Source organism: Patagioenas fasciata, chromosome 2, assembly GCF_037038585.1.
Source record: "Patagioenas fasciata isolate bPatFas1 chromosome 2, bPatFas1.hap1, whole genome shotgun sequence".
NCBI classification, from domain to species: domain Eukaryota; kingdom Metazoa; phylum Chordata; class Aves; order Columbiformes; family Columbidae; genus Patagioenas; species Patagioenas fasciata.
In genome coordinates, this window is record NC_092521.1 from 82871769 (window position 1) to 82893834 (window position 22066).

The window sequence follows — 22066 nt, forward strand, 5'->3', positions numbered from 1 at the left end:
TCTTTTTTCTTTTTTTTTTTTTTAAGTAACTCTTTTAAAAGTTCTCATTTTGAGAACTAACAGCACATATGAAATTTCAAAGAATATCTGTTTCCTCAGTCTCAATTTATTTTGACAATATACAAAAACAACAAATGTTTTTGTTCTTCCTTTTTCTAGATTAAAAAGAATAAAATATTTTAATTACCTAAAGGAAACTTTAGTGTTGAATGAAATATTAGTTGTTTGTTACGCTTTTTTCCTGAATTTCTGACTCTTTTGGTCACTTCAAGGAACGCTATTTAACAAGAAGATCAAGAAGTAAGCTATTACAGAGGTTGAACAAGGGTGTCAGAATCCACTTTTAGTTTAGCAACAGGCCAATCTACAAGTATTCACATTCTGGAATTTTGTTACTGTTAGATATCTCAGATTTGATAAATGAATTGTGAATATTTTAATATGCTATGCAAGACTAGTCCAAATTCTCTCAGTTAATAAAGTCAGAACTACCTCAGACATAACACAGAAGTATCATTTCACACAAAAGCCCTTTAACAGATTAATGAATGACACTGAGCTGAAAATCTACCTTAGTACTGAAACCTTGTTTTTCAAAAGACCTTTAATGCTCCTCAAAGCATTTTAAAGAAAGAAAGAAAAAAAAAGAAGTAAAAAATAAGAAGGAAAAAAGTAGGTGGAAGATTTCAAGATTTTTATTAACTGACTCCAACTTTAAAAAACAAACTTATAATATGTATGGATTTTAAATATTTTTTTTTTTAACGGTAGAAGTTAATCTAAGTAAAGTCTGCATAAAACCAATATTTTTTTTGTGAGTAAATAGACTAGTTTCAACCAGAAGTGATATCACTTGTATAGCAAATTATTTTCCTGTATAGTATTGAATGTTTTCTATTTCAGAATAATTTTTTAAATTGACCTAACTTTCTGTTTCTGGACTTTCATGTTCAAATGCTTCAAGCTGATATACAGCTTTCTTAAAAGAAAACAAACAAACAAACATCAAACAAACAACATAAAAAAAATCAAAAAAACCCTAATTTCAAATCAGGAATCTGATTATCCTTGTTCCAAAGTCAATGAACATAAGGGTATGCAATACCATTACTTTGGTTTACTTTTTACAGAAAATTGTACTGTGAAGAACTGCGGGTTGAGTAAGACTTAGTGTGACGAGACACAAATTATATGGAAATAATCTCCGAAAAATGAGTTAGAAAGTTAAATAAAATAAAATAAATTAAAAAAAATTTGATTACTACAATCTACCATAGTGCTTTATCTAGGGTGGAATAATTACTAAGGGGCCAAATTATTGAAAGTAATTATAAAAGATACACTTATTGATAATAAAGTTGTATCCAGATCTTCCGCATATGAGACAGCTGCTAGGTGGATAAGGAATCTGCTCTACATGGTTCCTCTCCCCAGCCTGGCCTGCATTCTTGGATGGTCATGCGTGAGAGGAGCCCAGGATGCTGGCACTAAGGAGTACGGAGGAGCGGAGTGGTGCGGAGATCCCATACGCATGCCCTGTGTACAAAGCAGGTACAGGAACTGGATGGTATAGGTGCTGTCAGTTAAAAAAGACAATATTCTATTCCATCCAAAATGTCAGTTGCTGAGCTAGCAGATATGTCAAAATTTGCCCTGTGGATGAACTTCGCTCATTAGAATCTCATTATAATAACAAAACACACCTCCCTCTCAAAGGATACAACACACCAAAACACCCCTGTGTTCCCTTGAGCATGTGTTGTGAAGCTTTTCACCTAAAAATTGAAGCAAGAGAATTTTACACAATCAATAACAAAGGTATGTATGACTAGAGTCACTCAAGCTCCACCTACATGTAGAAAATAGTATGAAATACCTTAACAATAAGGGAAAGTTAGGGAAGATGCCACCACTGAGAAGTCAAGGAAACAGCGTAAGACTTCTGGGATCAGTCGATGGGCTGAGCCTATCTTGTCCCCCCAGAAGGACACTTTTGGGTAAGATTTGTGCATTTGGTTATACCAAGTGTTTTCCGGGACATGTAAACTTCAATCTTGTCTTTGTAATAACACTAGTAGTGCTATATAGTCATCATATATATTGGGTACCAATGGGTACTTTTGCAACTAGAGTGTGTTTTTGCAGAGAGTGTATTTTATCGATGACGATCTAAAAGAACTTTTATCTGTTGCTTTAATAAAACTCATTATTTGTGGATCTAGTGAGAATTTCTCATTGGATGCACTCAGACTTACAGTATACATTATAATATTCAAAAATCCATGCAAACATGTAAATTCAATGGCCACAATCCAACCCTGCACTATTTGTGAATCTGTGTAAATTCAACATAATGCTGGACTGGCTGTTAGGCACGATGGGACTTCTAGTGCCGACTTGAGATCTTTTGATATAATTGGGCATCACTCAGGGGTTCAGCTCAGCTGCCCTCAGCATTACAGTGAGATACTGAGGACAAGCTGGAACACAAGGGAGTTTAGCTCCTGCTAAATTAACCCTCTTAACACCCAGCTTCAGTAATTGAGACACAGGGAGTACAGCATATTCAAACATTATCAGATTGACTATATCAGACGCTGCTGATCTTGGTTAAGTGGTTGCTATCTTACTGCTAGGTACTACTGTTTCAGTTCTGGTGTTATTATTTACCTGCACACTGTCCCTCTCATGAAATGATCAAAGATTAGGAAAAAGTAGAGCAAGAAACAGAAGTACCCTTTGTGCTGTGAGCAATATAAGTATGTGCAAATAATACAAATCAGTTTTAGCTAACAAGGTAAATGGAGTCTGCTCAAAGCTATCATAAAAACAAGTCTTTTACAGTCAATCAATTTTCAAACCATAACTGCCCCTCAGGGTTCAAGGAGAGTTTCAAAAGGTTTTTCTTTTTTTGTTTTTGATTAATCAATAAAGATATATTACTAAGAAGAGAATGTATCTTTGAGAGGTATGCAATTGGCTTCTGGCTTAAATGGAAAAATACCATTTTCTAATGACATCAATCCAAAGTGTAAAATTATTTTTACAAATCAATATACTTAACAGCTTTTTTTCAGAATGCCTAATCTGTGTGTCAAGATTAAATCAAATTAACTAATTTTAAATTCCATACATGCTGCTGACTAGCATATATTCTTCTCTGTACCTTTTTAAATAGACATATAGCCGGAGGAACTAATCGTCCTCTAAGCCTTTCAAATAAAGTTGTTCATGTGGATGGCTGGCTTTGAACGGAAATTTTTTCTGCACACTGATATGTGCTGGTTAGTGTTAGATGGTGAAAGGGCAGAAAAAAGGTGAGTTGCAGAGCACAACTGCGTGATATGTAAGTGAAATTTATTTCACCAGGGTAATGGGTAACTGCAATTAATCGCGTGTCAGTTTTGCAGGATATATATATTACATTATTGGTACACTTCAAATAAGATTAATCTCTTTACTACTGTATTTTAAAAGCCTAGTTTAATTGTTTGATTTTTAATTCTTAGTGTTTCATTCCTATTCCGTACACCAACCAGATGGATATAAAATATCCATTCTATAGCCAGCTAGGCTACTATTATCAAATTTAAAGTACTTATGAACCATGAATACTTTTGTAATATGTAAACATCTTACCGTCTACTCTGGTAACTGACAAAACATGCTTCACATTAAATTGCAATGCAAAACTGATGCTAAAATGGGCTTTCTTAGAAATCTGGGAAGAAATTTGAATGATGTATTTGAATCAGTTTATGTTTTAAGATACTTTCATATATTTGTTCAAACACAATATCATACTTTATTCATATATTTTTTCAAGCATGCTTAATTTTAATTACTTTATATTAAATTATCTACTGCAATCTTTATTGGTGCTAATTTTGTACTATTCTTTTCATATAGGTGTAACTTTCACTTTCTGCATTCTCTGAGAATTGTGCCCTAATAAGGTCTGCATTTCTGAGCAGCAAAATCAAAAAGTAAGGAATAATCCATGCATTCACACACATGTTAAGAAAATGTATTACTAACAGAATCTCAGACCCTCCTGGTTATCACAGAATCCTGCTATCTTCTTCCACATGATTTTCACTGGAGATTGTTGCCAAGACATTCAGCACAAGTATCCACACCACATCAATTGAAGCAAAACTCATTCACCAGTGAGAGCTATTAGGTGCAGATACACATAGTAACAAATTATCAGATGATTTTTTAGGTTGTTCCTAGGAAATTTCGAGAATAAATAAAACCACTGAGCTGCTTCCTGTCCTTTCCTATAGGTCAACCCATGCCCATAAAACTTTAAGAACTCCTTCAAGTCTCAATGTCTCGTAGCAACTGAATAGCTACCCTAAACTAGGAACACTGAACAAATAGTATAAGCAGACATTGTAGACAATATTATTCTTACATCTCTTTTCCATTGTTTGTAAGCAGACTTATATCCTTGCTTTATTCACTTAAAAAAAAAAAAAAAAAAAAAAAGGTCAGTAAACAATGGGAAGAAAATCAGTAAAATACCAAGAAAAGTGGCAATACATGTAAAAGCACTCAGAACAATCTGCACCATTGACAGTCTTTCTCAGGTCACCTAAGCTAGCATTAGGAAGTAGTTTAATATCTTTCACATGCTCTAAACTTAACTTACCTGTGAAGAACCAAGATGGTGCCTTAGGTCATCAGACAATGACCTAACCAAGCTGTATCATACAGCAGATGATCCTGGTCTCTTATATAAATATGATCTGCCATGGTTTGCCACCCATTGACTGAAGAACTAAAACCTAGTTCAGATAACTGTTCAATTTCCTTTCTCATGACTAGGTAAATTTTAGTCTTTATCCTTGTTTAACTCAGAGGTAGCTTCCCTGGTAAGATAAAGTTCTGCCAGAATTCAGTTAATATATTTACATATAACTCTGGAGGTTGAACAGGTGAGAAAGAAGATGATCCTAATTTCCAAATGTATTCTGTAAACTTTATTTAATATCTGCTAATATCAATATTTTAAATTACATTTAAAGATGGTGCTTTATTTTACAATGTTTGAAATCTTTCTTTGTAGCACAACTCTTCTTCAGGTATCAAAATGAGGAAATATTTTCTGAAATGAAACCAAAAGCCTTTTCTACACCTTTCTGGAAAAAGAAAGGAAAAGACAGAGAAAATAATGAAACAGAGAGTCAAAGGGATTTTCACCACAGACAAGGTGACAATACTCACCTAGTATATGGTAAAAGACAGCTTCAGGTCCCTTAATCTATTGGTCTTTCACATCCCAAGTGAGAGATCCCTTACAGCCGCTTTGGAATATTTTGGGGTCAGTATCTCTCAGTTGTCTTCACTAAAGCTGTTCAGATCATTCTATTCATATAGTGAATTATTTTGGTGCAATTTAAAGTTTGATTAATCATTATAAAATATATCTTATTAAAAGAAAATAATTATATTTATTGAGAATTGAAAATATAATCTGATCTTGCATCATTATATTTAATATCAACTGAAAAGAAATCTGGTCTTGCATCTCCCATGTAGTACGGGAGTAAAGCTGTTCTGATTTTGATCAAAACACTATGACCTGGATTTCAGAAAAATTCTCGAAATAGATATGTTGGCATGAAAAGGATTTTGCTGGGACAAAAAGTACATTTTCAAAGAAGAAAAGACATGCAAAACTCACAAATCTATATTTATTAAAAAAAAAAAAAAAGGTGAGAGAGGGAGAGAGACCAGCTGCTTAACTGATTCAATGAATATTTTTAAATGCTATGTTAGATGTTTCAGCACATAAGTTTAGGAATCCATGTTTCAGAAATAGACTTACAGTGTCAGATATTTTCTTAGAAATGATCAGTACTTCAGATTACACAATCTAATCCAACAGATAAACATAGTAGTAGTATTTTAATGCATTACCTCTAAAAAGCATTCACTCTGATCTAATGTGTGTTTATCCATCTTCTTCTTCATGATTTCCAGAGTAGATACTTTAAAAATAATTGACCACAGGCAGAGTAAAAATGAATATTATAAACATATTCATAAAATAAAGTCCACTTGAGAAAGCATTAAACTAAATAAAAAGTAAATTAAAAAGGCTTGTTTTCTACATTGAAAAAAACTGCTATTTCTACAGGCTTCTTCAATCATTTAACATATTATGATCTATGGTCAACTTTTGGGGTGATTTCTGAAACATCAGAGTATCAAAGAGCATGCATTAGCTAATATCTTCTAACTGAGAAGTAGCATTCTAACAATATGGTAGGATTTGTCAGAAGTGCTCATCAAGATACTTTCAATGATTCATCAGCAGTCCTGGCTAACCAAGGAGGTCTCAGTGAACTGGAGTTAGCAAATGAGACATTCATCTTCAGGAAGAGCCAGAATGAGGATATGTGAGACTACAGTCTGACCTCAGTGCCGGGGAAGATTACAGTCATCACCTTGAGTGCCATCGCATGGCACGTGCAAGACAATTAAGTGATCAGGCCCAGTCAGCATGGGTTTGTGAAAGGCAGGTCCTACTTGACTAACCTGATCTCCTTCTATAACAAGGTGACCTGCTTAGTGGATGAGGGAAAGACGGTGAATGTTGCCTACCTAGACTTTAATAAAGTGTTTGACACCATTTTCCACAGCATTCTCCTGGAAAAACTGGCTGCTCATGGCTTCGATAAGTGAACTGGCTGAACATCAACTGAATGGATGATCAGGTCCAAAGAATTGTGGCGAATGGATTTAAATCCAGTTGGTGGCCAGTCATGAGAGGTGCTCCCCAGGGCTCAGTATTTGGGCCAATTCTCTTTAATATCATTACCAACAACCTGGATAAGGGGATCAAATGCACCCTCAGCAAGTCTGCAGATGACACCAAGATGGGTGGGATTGTTGGCCTCCCTGAGGGAAGGAAAGATCTACAGAAGCATCTGGACAGGTTGGATCAATGGGTTGAGACCATTTATATGAAGTTCAACAAGACCAGGTTCTAAGTCCTTTATTTGGGTCACAACAATCCCATGCAACACTGCAGGCTTGGGGAGGAATGGCTGGAAAGGGACCTGGGTGTGTTGGTCAACAGCTGGTTGAATATGAACCAGAAGTGTGTCCATGTGGCCAAGAAGGCGAATAGCATCCTGGCTTGTATCAAAAATAGTGTGGTCAGCAGGACTAGGGAAGTGATTGTCACCCTGTACTCAGCACTGGTGGGGCTGCACCTTGAATACTGCGTTTATTTTTGGGTCCCTCATTATAAGAAGGACATTGAGGTACTGGAGTGAGTTCAGGGAAGAACAATGAAGCTGGTGAAGGGTTTGGAGCACAAGTCTTATGAGGGGCATCTGAGGTAACTGGGGCTGTTTAGCCTGGGGAAAAGAAGGCTGAGAGGAGACCTTATAGCTGTCTACAGCTACTTGAAGAAGGTTGTAGTGAGTTGGATGTTGGTCTCTTTTGCCAAGTAATAAGCAACAGGACCAGAGGAAATGGCCTCAAGTTGCATCAAGGGAGATTCAGATTGGATATCAGGAAAAAAATTCTTCACAGAAAGAGCTGTCAGGCATTGGAACAGACTGCCCAGGGAAGTGGTTGACTCATCATCCCTGGAGGTATTTAAAGGACATGTAGATGTGGTGCTTAGGGACATGGTTTAGAGGTGGACTTTGTAGTGTTAGGTTAATGGTTGGTTGTGGTAATCTTAAAGGTCTTTCCAAACCTACACAACTATGTGATTCTATGAAATGTTTATAATTAGGAGTATTGTCTTGCAATGAAAGAAGCAATTTAAATTAATTTTTTTTTTTTTTTTTTTTTTTTTTTTTTTTTTTACCTGTACAATGTTTGTTTGAGATACAAACTGACTTTTGGAGCAGGTTGGTTCTGTTTTACTTCAACATTTAAATTTTCCTCTATTCAGATATCAGACTTGGATATACAATGGGGTCCTTTTAATACTATGTCATATGTGATTTCAATAACTTTGAGGAGATTATCTGCACAAATACAATTAGCGTAGAGCGTCTACACAAGTAGTAACAATGGTATTTGAGAGCTGAAACAGAATTCCCACTTTCTAAATTAAATATGTATTTCCTACACTGAAGGAGGGAAGAGGAGGTGAATAACACTGTTCTGGTACCTAGCATTTGCTGTCCACTTGGGACACCAAGCTAAAAATAAGGGGTCTCAAATTACATTCTTAGTATGGAAGTCGAAGAAGGCACCTTGATGCATTCTGGATTTTGAAGAATAAGTCTCTCTTCTGACTCAAAAGAACATAAAATTATTTTAATTCAATTATCCCCAATGAATCATTCCCTCAAACTATTTTTCAGTAAAATCAATTTCTTGACTTTATACTCTTGTGAAAATTATAAGAAATAAAATTTTAAAGTTTTCCATATAATTATACACAAGTATTTTAAGGACCTGCAGAAAAGAGGGACATTTTGCTAAACAGAGCGAATGACTGCACCATGGTATCGCAGGGACAAAATCTTGACAGAACTTCTAAGTGCACTAGGTAGTAGGAAGATAGAAATGGTGTCTTCACACTTAGCAAGGCCTTTTTTGTCCTGTAATATTGGATTCCCTAAAGTAGGCATTTCTTAGTGAATTGACTGAGACATTATGACAAACTGAAGCTAGAGCACTTTCCTCAGCATTCTAGGGAGCTGGTCGGAGTCAAAGTAGGGTGAACAAGCCCCTGAGTGCTCTTTAGTTTGCTGCCATTAATCCCCATTAGATTTGCACTGAAGAGCAAGTCAAAAAATATGCTGCTGAGCTGACAGAACAGATCAAACTGCCTCAAGCAGAGAATTCAGTGGAGCTGATGATACTGTAATATTGTACTTAAATGTCGTAGGATGCTCACTTCCCAGACCAATGGAACCTTAAAGACACAATTCAAAAGATTTGTTAGCTTGCTGTGTTATCAACACGGGGTGTTGGGAAGTAAGAACAATTCTCTTTTTAACATTTATTGGTCACTAAAGACAGGAAAAGCTCAAGAAATCCCCTTTTCTTCTGCTGTACAAGGTCAAGAGTAAGGTGAGAAGACCATGGAAACAGAAAAGAAAATAGAGGAAATTATTAAAGTGAAAGAAGGCATGCTGATGAAAAGGTGTCAGTGAGGTTATGAAAACAGTTTTGCTGAGTTGCTATGAGACAGTACAAAAAGAAGGGTAAGACGTCAGAATAGAATCTGATATGTGCTAAAGGCTAAACAGGCCAGAATTTGCTAAAGCTGGTGCAGAAATACAAATACAGAGAGATTTTCACCATGTCAAGCCCTCTAGTTTCACTCCTGACTAGCAACAAGAAACTGCAGGTACAGGGAAACGGCAGAAAACCAGCAATTAGGAGGACATCTTGTAAATGTTAGCTTGTTGTGGCTATTCACAGAGTAGTTCATCCAATATGCTTCTTGTTTATATACTCCCTCAGAAGTCCATATATTTAAAACATACAGAGATGACAGACCACTGGATTTACACATAAAAGCTAACCCACTTCGAATAAAGATGGTAGAAAAAAAAAAAAAATGGACCGAGGTTGAAACGCAAACCAGTTTTACCAAATTTTCATATTAATAACTGAATTTCCAAGAGGGAAACAAACAAACAAAACAACCCAAAACAAACAACCTACTCCCAACAAAAAATAAACAAACAAACAAACAAACATAAAGCCTGTCCTCAAGATAAGTCTGTGATTACGCATTAAATGAGGATGTGACAAATAGAGAAATACAGAAAGCTTTCACCGCAGCCACATCTGCTGCTTGTCCTTTATCTTTCATAATCTACTACTTTTGAAAAGGTGAAAAACCACAAAATTTTTTTTTTTTTTTTTTGGCCTTAGATTTCCAGTGGTAGCAAATTTGCATCTAAAATGTTGTCCTTCTATTTTCAGGTAACAAATATCACTCATTAAGTCATCACCTTGGAATGCTGACCAACTTCTGGATTTGACATCAATAAAGAGAACCATCTCAGTGCAGACTCTCCTTTTTTACTTAGTTTTTTCAAGAATCTCATCTTTCATATTTCAATTAAAATGTAAGCCCACTGAAATAAGATGTAATTTAACTGAGTTCTTTTTATGTCAACAGAAGATTTTAATGACATCCGCTCTTATGAATGTTTGTGGATAATCTATCTGATTATCACAAAGTTACATCTTTATTAAAGAATTATGTGGACTTGCTAGGAACTTCAGCCTAAATTATTTTTTTGTCAATTAAGTGTAAAAACAAAGAAAGCAAGCTACCGAATGAAAGCATGTAATGCAGATCTCAGCTGTTCTCAGTGTGTTCAAATTTGAACTAAATGACATGCAATAAAATCTGTGAATCTTGAGAGTGCACCGCAGGTGAAAACAAGTATTTGCCCTAAGTAATAATTCAGGATCACACATCTTTGTATCTTTATTCTACATGGGATAACCAGCACTTCCCAGGTTTCCTCCAAAAGAGGCAGAACAAGTTTTTTCCAAGCAGAGATACAGTGTAGCACATAGTAAAATTGCACCCAAATCCTATGTAAGTCACGTGGCAGTTAACCACAATAATCACTTTTATTGTTCTTTCTAATATTATATATTAGAAAACTACGGTGCTATTTTATTATTTTTAACAAAAACAGAGTATTGAAAAATACAGTAAATATAACATATACTCCATAAACCTCCATGTATTATTATCTCCAAACATACTCTTAACAATTGTAGCTGTCCAAATAAATTTCATACTGGATCACTCCTATAGTAGGTTTTTGCCCTTTCATTAATTCTTCATATCAATTACCTTTTTTTTTATTTTTTTTTTTCCCACTGCAGTTTTTCCTTTAGCTTCTTTGTTCAACATCTACTGTTTGAGGAGTATTAGTTAAAACCTAGGAATACACATACGTACTATTTAACAAAATTATAACCACACCATTATAGTTAAAGCTATATCAATACTTTCACAATAAAAATGCTTTTCCAATATTTATAATTCAAACATAAAGAAGAATACTTCTGGGATGAAGCTTGACATGTAAGGTCATAGCCCGCAACAAATTTCTTTTACCAATTTTCAAGCAAATTCATTCTGCCATTTTGAGTGCTCCAAGTGTAAATCAAAACAGAGATTCAGCTGTTTAAAGCTAAACACTGTTGGCCGTATACCTATCTGTGCCAGCACAAGATTTAATGACCTTTCATTAGGAAAAAACTTAACCTTCAACCTAAATTGCCTATTACTGATTTTATATATATATATATATATATATATACACATACATACCGTCACATACATAATAAAGGGCTTTGTGATCCCTATAGCTGACTTGACCCTTCAAACTGTAATTCCATTATAGAACATCTCCACTAATGGACACCGGCTTATATGAATTACAGATGTGACCCATATTTTATGTCTGTCCTGCTGCGAAGCTGCAATTTTCCAAAGGAAGTTGAAGCACAAAATGCTCCACCACCTTTGTTCCAGTCACACATCTGTGGCCAGCTGTAGCCAGCCTGCCCTAGAGTGTCAGTGTGCTGCCTGGCTGAAGATCTCTAGGCTTGCTGTGCTTTGTATGCTCAGGAAACTACGAATGGGCTCATCCTTCAGGCTTTACTTGCAGACTCTGCGTGCACAGCAGGCACATTAGGATCTCCTACTTATCTTGAACACATTTAAAAAACTATAAGCAGATATTTATAATCAGTCTAGTTTACTTCTGTCAACATGCAGCATTAAGTTGTACAAATGTAAATGTCAAATAAGCACTCGTTCCAAACATAATCTTTTCGTTTTCTAAACTGACACATATTAATATTCCATAAGTGCTGGGAAGTTGAGCCCTTGTACTACTGAAATGGATTTAATGATATCCTTGACCTAATTCAGTAACTGCCACTGACAGGAAGGCTAACTCAGTTTCTTACCTTTATTTCAACTGAGAAAATTCTTGTCTTGAAACCAGAGTTGACGCATATTACTGATTTCTAGTACTGAAGGAAGACTTGTCAAGAGTCTTTCAAAGGGTCAACTTTTCTTCTAGTGGAAATTTGTACAGGATGGTTTACCAGTAGCTGTATGTCTTTGGAGAAATTTGTGCATCAGACTGAGAATGAAATGGTGTCTTAAGCTCCTTAAGGCAGTGCAAACTACTCTACAATATCATCTAAGAAGTAAAAATCACCTCTGTATTACCTCAGGGACATAATTCTGGTGTCAAGTCATCAGACATTAAGTGCACCAGTCCAGCTGGAAATATAATATTTGTACTAAGTAGTATTATCTGGAAACACCTTTTTAAAGTCATAATCTGTCTTGAAAGCAAGACAAGTGTAATAAATACAGTGTCTAATTCTGCAGTGACTCAATTGCTCTATTTTACTATAATTTTTTTTTCAGCCCTGTTTCAACTCAATAGTTGCATATACTTATTTTAATCCCCAAGTTACCTTCCACTTATCTATCTGGAATTAAGTTTCTCCTTAATTTCCACCTGTTATATGATCGTGAAATTCTCCTGTACCAATTTTTACGTTCATAATTTTTGAGACTAAATACTTGTGATGTCATCTGATCTGAATAAGTTTTTTGTTTTGTGTTGTTTCGATATTTATTTCCTTTCTCTTTTCCTATATATATTTTTTTTAATCTTTATTTCATTTCCTCTTTTAAAACTTGCTTGGAAACTAATCTCACTGGATTAAAGAAAGATCAGTGGATTTAATACAGCAGAAAAAGCACACTTCCCCTCATTACAGCTCGAAAAACTCAACAATACTGGAGGATAAAGTGGCTTAATTATAATCTGTCTTGGCCTCTGTCAGTTTGGTGAATTGTAAAGCTACTGTATTGTGATAAAAAATGTGATCAAAAGAGAAAAAACACACAAACTTCTATATCACATTAGAGATTCTAACCTTGATCCTGACTTTTCATCATTTTACTAATTTCTAGGTCTTTCCAATTAGCACTACTTTAACATTATTTCCCCTCTTGCTCTCATTCTAATTTCATTTTCCTCATTTTTCTCTATCCTCATATTTTTTTTTCTCTCTCTATGCAGCAGTGTAGTAAAGCATTTCAACAAATACTGAAACAGTTTAGCAGAACTGCTGATCTCATGATTTTCTGGAAAACTGCAGAAAAACCTCTGAAAAGTCAACAGTGGAAAAATATGTGTATGATGGTCTTGAAATATGAGTTGTCTGACTCTGTACTTGTGGAAATTCACTGATTTTCAGCTTTTGAGATTTTACATTAGTTTTTCTCAACTTCTGTCTTTTCATTTGTTCAAGCCTTTCTAGGTCACTACTCTTTGCTTAGAGAAATGGTTGCTCTTTCCTTTCTGTATATTTTTACTTGGCATTTATTACCATTTTAGATAAGCATAATAAAAAATATTTAACTTTAATATGCCCAGAGAGCCAAAAGAAATTTCAGTTCGAATTGAGGACACATTGGTCCTTCCTCCTCTTTTTCAGTGTAGACATATTAATCATATTCTTGTAGTCTGTACCTAGCTTATTGAACAGCCTGTTCAAAGATCTTATTTCCTGCCTCAATTTACTTACATGAAAAATCTGTTTACCATGTTTATTAAGTACACTGCATGCAACAATGATAGTAAAAGTAACATTATTTTTATTATAAGCAAGCAGACAGATTATGTATCTAATCACCACTGGGAAACTATTTACAGAAGTTTAGATGCTTTGTCAAAAATCTACAAAACTAAGGAGAACTATCAAAAAAACTTTGTCTTGAATTCAAGAACTTGGTTTTTTAATCTGCTGGATTTAATTTATAAAGCTGGTTTATTTTTTAATTATTGTTGAGGAAATTTCAGATTTTTGGTCTTATTAAACTGATTTAATTTGAATATTTTGAAATGATCCTTCTGCTATCTTTTTTTTTATTATTATTTTTAAAACTAGTATAGGGCATCAGAAATGATAGGTCAACAGGAAATGAGATTTGTCCAGTCTTCTAAAGTGCTACATGATTTTTAATATAAGAATCCCAAATGCTGCAACAATTACACACTTGTTGTTTAACAGGTGCTTTTATTCCAAAACACTAAGGTATGTATAGCATGGTTCTCAATAAAAGGCAACATACTCCACTTACGAAGTTATAGTACTGGAAGTTTGTGATCACGTATTCACAAATAACCAACCCCTATAACCTCTGTTTTTTATTGTACGCTAGGCAGAAGGTGCAGCCTCAGTGTAAAACTTTTACCGACTATTGAGAGGCCTGAAAAAAATAATGAATCTTACAGTTAACCACTAACTATAAGGACACATTGAAAATTGTGAAGACAATCAGGAAACTGAAATCTTGTGGACTCTCCCTCCTTTGCAGGACTATAGGGGAAATTTAGATGAGCTCTTTCTTTTTGGAACTACTTTTTCCATTATTTCAGAAAACTGTGAATTGTTTGCAAAACTGTTTAAACAGTTGTCAGAGAATGAAAAGGATAATAGTTCAAACATTGTGGCAAAAACAGTTCATTCAGCTACAGGAGATGGGACATTCAGTATAAGGTGAGTTGTGATTTACATGTCAACGACAAGCTAACGAGCCACAGACAAGACTGGCTGGCTGATAAAGGAGGTGGGGGGCGTGTTAGAGAGCACATAGCTCAACCTTCTGATATGCGCAGCATGGTAGTAAGGGAAAAGCCGAGACCTCTCAAGATGGCCCAAGTCTTGACAATTTTTCTCGACCAACGCCCCCCCCCCAGACTTTTCTCTCTTTCGCAATAACACCTCAATGAAAACCAAAAGTTATACAAGCAGGCAACCCAGGAGGTTATAAAGGCCCACCTTGTGCAAGCACTGGTGGTGCCCACTCACCATCCTGAGGACCACTCTGCCCACGAGTCTCAACCACGTGAACTGAATAAGACGCCGGATGACGCTGCATATCACTGGATCCGAGACTGCAAACTCCATCATACATAAAGCAGAGCCATAAAGATGGTGAAATCTTGATCTCTCTTCTTCTTTCTTTCTTTTCTTCCTTTCTTCCTTTCTTCCCTTTCTTCCCTTTCTTTCCTATATTTCGATTATTTTGCTTTCCTTCTTATAAGTAACACAGAAACATAAGATTTACAGATCCACATATGCTGCGAACTTTTTATGTTTACCAATTGAACCTACGGTAATGTAAATCCTTCCGCCACCGAATCATTTGCTAATTGGGCCAAGCTGCAAAATAAAAGCCTTTTGTTTACAGACCTTAAGTAGGCTGTGTACTGTTTTCCAGCCAATGGGGACCCACGAATCTGAGTCACTTCAACACCCCCCCACCCCCGGACTCATACCTCTGGGTGGGACTTGACAACAGTCACTTGGGGTAAGATCATCAAAACTTTGGAGACCTTTGAGGTGGCAAGTACATCTGAAAGCAACGAACACTGCTCTAATGTAGGTTAGTGAAATGTGTGTTTCTATCGGAAAAAATAGTTTTTAAAACTAGCAAAACATTTAAAAAGTTTACTTAACAGAATAACTGGACACTCTTCCAGACACAAGAGGACCTAAATAAAGATTTGAGAGAATAGAAGGCTATGTCAAGTTTTCTCTTATAAGTAAATAAATAAAAAAGTTAAGCACTACCAGAGTAGGAAAATTCTTTGAGTTATGCCCTTCATCTAAAATAAGATCTGACTGACTGAATCTTGTCTTCAGTGCACTTAAAATCAAATGGAATTACTTCAAATTCAAAAGTGTGGCACTTGGGTTCAAGAGAGTCTTGGGGACATGAGGGTTGAATGAAACTCAATTTTGTTCTGAGGACGACTTTCCAGACTTATGTAAAGATTTCAAGATGCCATAAATATTGTATATTTCAGGAAATCATTATCTAATCTGATATAGATATAAGAGTTGTCATACATTTATTAAAAGAAACTTCGGGGTAGATGGTTGCTTGACTATTGATGAACGTGCCGAGTTTTAAGGAAGGGTACAAAGGAACATGTCTGTTTGTTTATAAGAAACAGATGACGTTCTTCATCCATTGTTTTTTGTTTTGTTTTGTTTTTCCTTCTTTTCTCCAGAAACTGAGATCAACCTTGTAAGGTGCAGGGAATACCCAGAAGAGGCACAAGGCCACACATCCAGTTAATCAAAAAAAAGAACACTCTTCTACAAAAAGTATCTGCTTTTGATAAACAATGTTTCTATTTCTATAAACCGGAGTAACTCCAGTAAAACCAACCTTAAACAAACCTTAAAAAAAAAAAAAAAAAAAAAAACAAAAAAAACAAAAAAAACCCCACGTATAAATGCATACAGAATTACAGGGAGAGTCTCATAGTGCCATTGCACATAAGAATTCTGCCTCTTTCCTTAGAGATATTACCGTAATGTCTTCAAGCTTATGAAATTCGTTAACCCCGTGTCAAGGGAAGCAAGAGAAAAATTCAGCCTGCCAGAGCAAGGGAGGGTTCTAAAGCACTGATATATTGTCAAATGCTTATTCATACATCTACAAAGTGTCTGTACCAAATATAGCCCCACTCAGGAAGTGGAACACATGTCAAGAGTGCAATAATTGTAGTCAGAAGCTAACGCAAAAAGAGAACAGATTGAAAAACCTCTCCTTCCTCTCCAGGGACAGAAAAGCCTGTGGTCCCCAGGAAGTGAAAAGTGAGGGAGATGGAGTGCAGGTGGCTGCATCATCCCATCCCACATTAAGCAGGAATGATTGCCTAATTGAATAACCTTCTGTTGGCAGAAAGACATTGTTAAGAAATCGGTGATCCCACCCTCTTGCCCTTGCAGCAGGTGGCATTTAGTCAGATGGACAAATACAAACATCAATGTAAAGAGCAGGACAGACACCAGCTGCAAATTCTATCTCTCCAGACACCTGGGGAGCAAATTTTGACAATGTTGCTTGAGGGAACAGAAAATGAGATGTATTTTAATAGGCTAAAGACTGAATTTGGATTTTAACATTTAGATCCCATGAGCAGAGCCATTGCAGATTTTCCAATTACAGGAAGTCTGACAAAGGATGTCAAAGTCTCTTCTTTCTGAAAAAGGACTTGTATCTTTTAGCTGACTGCTAATTAAAGAAAAAGGAACATACTGTGTTTTAAGAATGTGATAGCAGTGAAGGAAAATGAATGAATGGTTGGAGGCTGAAGACTGTGAAGGCAAGGGATCATTTCTATTGTTATATATGCTTCCTCTGTCACTTGTACAGGTTGCTAAAAGTCTTTGAATGACAGTTTCCCGCTAGTACAGTGCAGACAATATTATTTTTCCTCCTGCTTTTTATTTGTCCTATCTATTAGAGATGCCTAGAGAGGGGCAGAAACTCTTTTGTTCTGTTTAGAAGTGGTTAGCCTAATCAAACCACTATCACTTTGGGTTTTCAAAACATTATACTTTCAAAACATTACTATTAATAACTGAAGTTGCCTACCAGAAGCCAACCCTGTATTTTAAAAATTAAAATATTAATTCACCACCAAAGTACTTGAAAAGATCCTTAACCTTAGTGCATTCTTAAATTAATGGAGTTCAGACATGTTCTTAAATGTTGGGCTGAATGATGAGACAGCTCAAATCCTTCTCTAAATCGTAGCAGAAGTCTGACAGAATACTCACCTACCTGAAACACGATGATCCATTTTCCTACAAACATTCAACAAATTTGTGACACAGGTTTCAGTAGAGGGAAAAAAAAAAAAAAAAAAGGCTTTAATTACAAATGCCAAGCACAAACGTGTAATTGATATTATAGTGTAGGCAGAGACTCATTTCAGATGAATGATGGGGACAATAAGCAAGAATCCTTAAAGTGTTAACTGGCATGTTTGATTCCTCAACTCCAACTCAAACACTCAATCACCAGGTCCCAACCCTTCCCTCATGGACTGATAGTTTTGCGTGAGTTTGCAACTATTTTAATGGGTCTGACATGGAATGATTTGGGGTGAATTATAAGCACTCTGCTGAAAGTTAAGTCCAGAGTGCATATCCAGTCTGAATTTTAAAAGTCATGAAGAGGGTATTCCCAAAGATATGGTTCAGCTGCCAAATGACATAATTCATAAAGCTGCTCCTGGGAAACAATCCATAGTAATCTACTCCTGCAGGCAAGATACCAGCTTTACTGCTGGGAATTATGCCCAGGCAGCAGACTTTCATACTGGCAGTATGTTCCTCAGTACTACTCAGTCTGCACAGGACAGGATTAATGACATAAAGTCACTCATACTTTTAAAATAAACTGAAAGAAGGACCATGTGCCTGCAAACTGCCAGTACTAGTCAGTCTACATAGAACAGGATTAATGACATAAAGTCACTAGTACTTTTTAAAGAAACTGAAAAAAGGACCACGTGCCTGCAAACTAAGGGTGTTGCAGCTTCCAGTATAGTAAACTGGCCATTCATTACATCCCTCTGGAATGACAAAAAGTATTGAGGTAAATTGAAGATCTAGGTATACCTTTTTCTAGCTCTTCCCACTTTCTGATACCTTTTAGGTCACTTTACAAGGAAAACAGAAGAAAACAACTTTCAAACAACATCAGCCCCAGAGGATTTCATGGGAGGTTTCTAGATCTAGAGTCCTTGACAAAAACCAAAGATTTTAAAGTGCACAAATAACAGAGAAAAGAACAACAGAAGTAAACTTGCTAGAGAAGGACTCCCTCCTCCGAAGAACTAGCAGACCCCAACGGATGTACAAATAAAATAATCAGTCTTATAAAAGTGGTCACAAATGCAGTTTCATAACACAATATCTCTTTGAATACAAACTTCTTGATCATTTTAAGGCACCTCAAACCATACTGACACCATCACTGACTTGCTCTTGATCTTTAAGCTGAATTTAGGAGACATAGAAAAAGTACTTGTAAATCAGCATGCTAACCTGATGATGACACTTTTGTTTCCAACAGATAATTAAAATCCTAATCCCTTTAGCCTTTTTACACCAAAATAAGATAGAGAAACCCACATTTTTTTACAGCCGCCTGTTATCAGTGACAGATCTGTGCACATCAGGTAGAGGCTCAGGTATACGATGGATTATGTTGATAACTGTCCTGTTAAAACAACAACCAAAAAAGCATGCTTTTTTTAAAATGTAGAGTTAATCTTTGAGCAAACACCAACTTGGAAATATTTTCAGTATGTTTCAATACAACTAATTGAATATCAACCCTTGTCCCTACCCCCACCTCCAAAATATCAAATCCTACAGCACTACCTAACTTTACCTTCCAAGTAACAATGTTAATTTTTGGTTCAGTTTCCCAAATCAGAGCTACAAGGATGTTCCAAAACAGTTCCCCTCAAACTGTTTGTATCATTTAAAATAAATGGACTATTTTATAACTTAAATTGCACTTTTACTACAACATAAGAGATTTTTATTAACAGCTTATAGAGACAGATAGTTTCCTCACTAATCAGTAAGTTATCTATATTTGCGGAAAATACAGTGTTAGTTACATAGACAAGCATTAATACGATGACATTATCAGGACAGACAATTTCACTTTTTTTTTTTTTTTTTTTTAAGATGAGAAAAGTGCAATAAATTACCCAGACTGGGCAATCCACAGGTTACCCCTTTCCTCTCTTATAAGAAGTGCTAAGGTGTCTTTTATGACAAGAAGTGCTCAAGGCCTAATTTTACATCTCAGAATAGAGCTGAAAATCTCAGTAAGGTTGCAGCATATCGCTATGCAGATCACAGTATAATAATTGAAAGGAGAAATTATTTCTGAGGAATACAGGATAATCATTCTTCAAAAGAAGTAGGCAGTGTGTCAAAACAAAATCATTTGATGTACTAGAATATCTATACTGACATTTCCCCTCCTTATCTCACCCTTAGGTTTTAGTGCCCACAAGAATTATCCCTGTTTATAATGTTGCATAAGCAGTAGTACCTGGGTCACACACTATAGCTGCACTGTTTGTGACTGAGGAAACATCAATACACTAAGTCCATAACCCAAGAGATACTATTATTTCAATATTTTTCTTGGGATTTTCCATAGGAGTAGGAGGAATTGCTCATAGACTCACATGTACTATCTGTTTACTTAATCGTTGACCTCTTGTCTTCATATTCTGTACTTATGCTCTAGATTCTTGCAATATCACAAAAAGGATCATTAAAGAAACCAGTCTTTTCACCTTCCACAGATTATTGCTTAGTAATAATATCCATTGTAGTAGTATTATTTGAATATGTGAATGATTAAATTAATAATATGACATTCTATCATCAATGCATGTTATATATATTTTTTTATGTATAAACTACATATCATATTCTGTTCAGTCTCAGGATGTTTTCAGTGAGGAATAGGTGGCAGTGATTTCAGGAGACTCAAGTTCTTCTGAAATGTCAGATTTCACACTACAGGGCACAAAGGTGTAAAAGAAAGCCAATTTCTAAAATACCATGCCTTGAAACTTTGAGCCTGTAAATCAAGAAAAATAAATCATTGACAAGATCCTGTGTGACAACTGTCAGCTTGATCTGGTGTACAATAGTCTACTAAAAATCAGTATTTATGATGCAGCAATTAAACCTGTTCAGTTGTAGTATCATGAATTGTCCTGAGCGAATAGCATATTGTATTAATATTTTAGTTAAAATTCCTGAACTGCATGGTTGGTTAATAAGCTGTAGTTCAGGTTGAGAATATATGGCTGTTCAATTTGACTGGGTTATGAATACTCCTTGTTATTACAGAAGACACAGCCTTCTCTGATTCAGAGTAGACATGTCAATGGAGCGGAGGGACTTGCATTATTAATCCTCCCATGTATGTCAGCAACCAACATAGGTGAGTACATATCCCACAGCATCATGCAGAGGCACGCATTGTTAAGACTTTTTACTGCTTCTTGAACACAATATTAATCACAGTGTTAACCACAATAAACTACCAGTACATCTTAAGAATGCCTAAAAACGTTGTAAAAATAAAAATACCTTATTACTTTATATCTGGATTATCTACTGACATCAGGAAGAAACAGAAGTGGCTTTTGAAAATATAGTTAGCACTAATGATGTTATTTCACAGGAATCTATGTTTGGTTAGCCAAACAAAAGTGACTACCTATGGAATTATATAAAAGGTTTGAGAGGAAAAAATATGTTGAGAGGACTCTTATGAGATTTTGTCCCTTGTTTGCTTGCCTGACTACCCCAGATTTTAAACTGCTGATATGCACTACTACAGTAAATTGCTTCACATCTGGTTTTTACTTAGTCTTACTACACTTAAAATTGCTCTGGCACACTGGACCTTCCTGGGAATGACTGATATTTGAAGTCTTTGAAAAAGAAAGTAATTTTCACTTAAAGAACTGTAGAGGAATAGAGTTTTGGAAAAATGCTGGATGTCAGTAATAAGCAATTGCTTCTGTATTAAAAACAACCAACCAACCAACCTATTTTGATCCCCATTCTTGTATTATGCCTCATAGTGAGAAGTGTGTAGAGTTTAATGAAACCAGTAACCACCTAAAGAAAAACAGCTATAATAGAACTGTTCATCAGCCCTCATTCAAATTCCAGTGAAAGGAAGTTAGCAGTTTTGGGAAACAGAGCACTTAAATATCTTAGTTGCCAAATCCTGAAGGTGAAGACTACCTACAGCTCTGGTGACATCTCTAAGCAAACAGCTTTGGTGTATTCTTTAATGCAAGAAAAGGGTGCAATCAGGCAGTGGTGAGACAAGAAATATTTCCAGAGACAGAAATGCAAGGGGCTATTCATTTGCAAGGGGAAAAACAAACAAACAAAACAAAAAACACCACCAGAACCAAACAAACTACTATAGCAGCTTATACTGTGGTTATAAGCAAAGGGAACAAAAATTCAGGAAGTAGATCTAATGCTGCTAGCAAGGAGAAACACACATAATTGTCTCTCTCATTTTGGTTACAATTCAGATCTAATAAAATCAAGTATACTTACTGGAATAGTGCACTACTCACCTAAAACAGTTATGGAAGTGAAAAATGTTATGCCTATACAAAGCATATACAAA

At 35.6% G+C, this 22066-nt stretch overlaps 1 protein-coding gene across 7 annotated transcripts in view; it reads right to left on the reverse strand.

Moving 5' to 3' along the window:
- The window catches only part of CDH12 (cadherin 12), a 577123-nt gene that overhangs the window by 279904 nt on the left and 275153 nt on the right, over positions 1-22066 (reverse strand). The window contains exon 1 of one of the 7 annotated variants that reach the window (XM_065830590.2): positions 14872-15171. The exons of 5 other annotated variants lie outside the window; for them this stretch is intronic. The gene's annotated coding sequence lies outside the window, so the exon portion shown is untranslated. Of the gene's footprint in view, positions 1-14841; positions 15172-22066 lie in introns of those variants that run through there. One more of the 7 variants, XM_071804495.1, reaches the window with a different exon arrangement.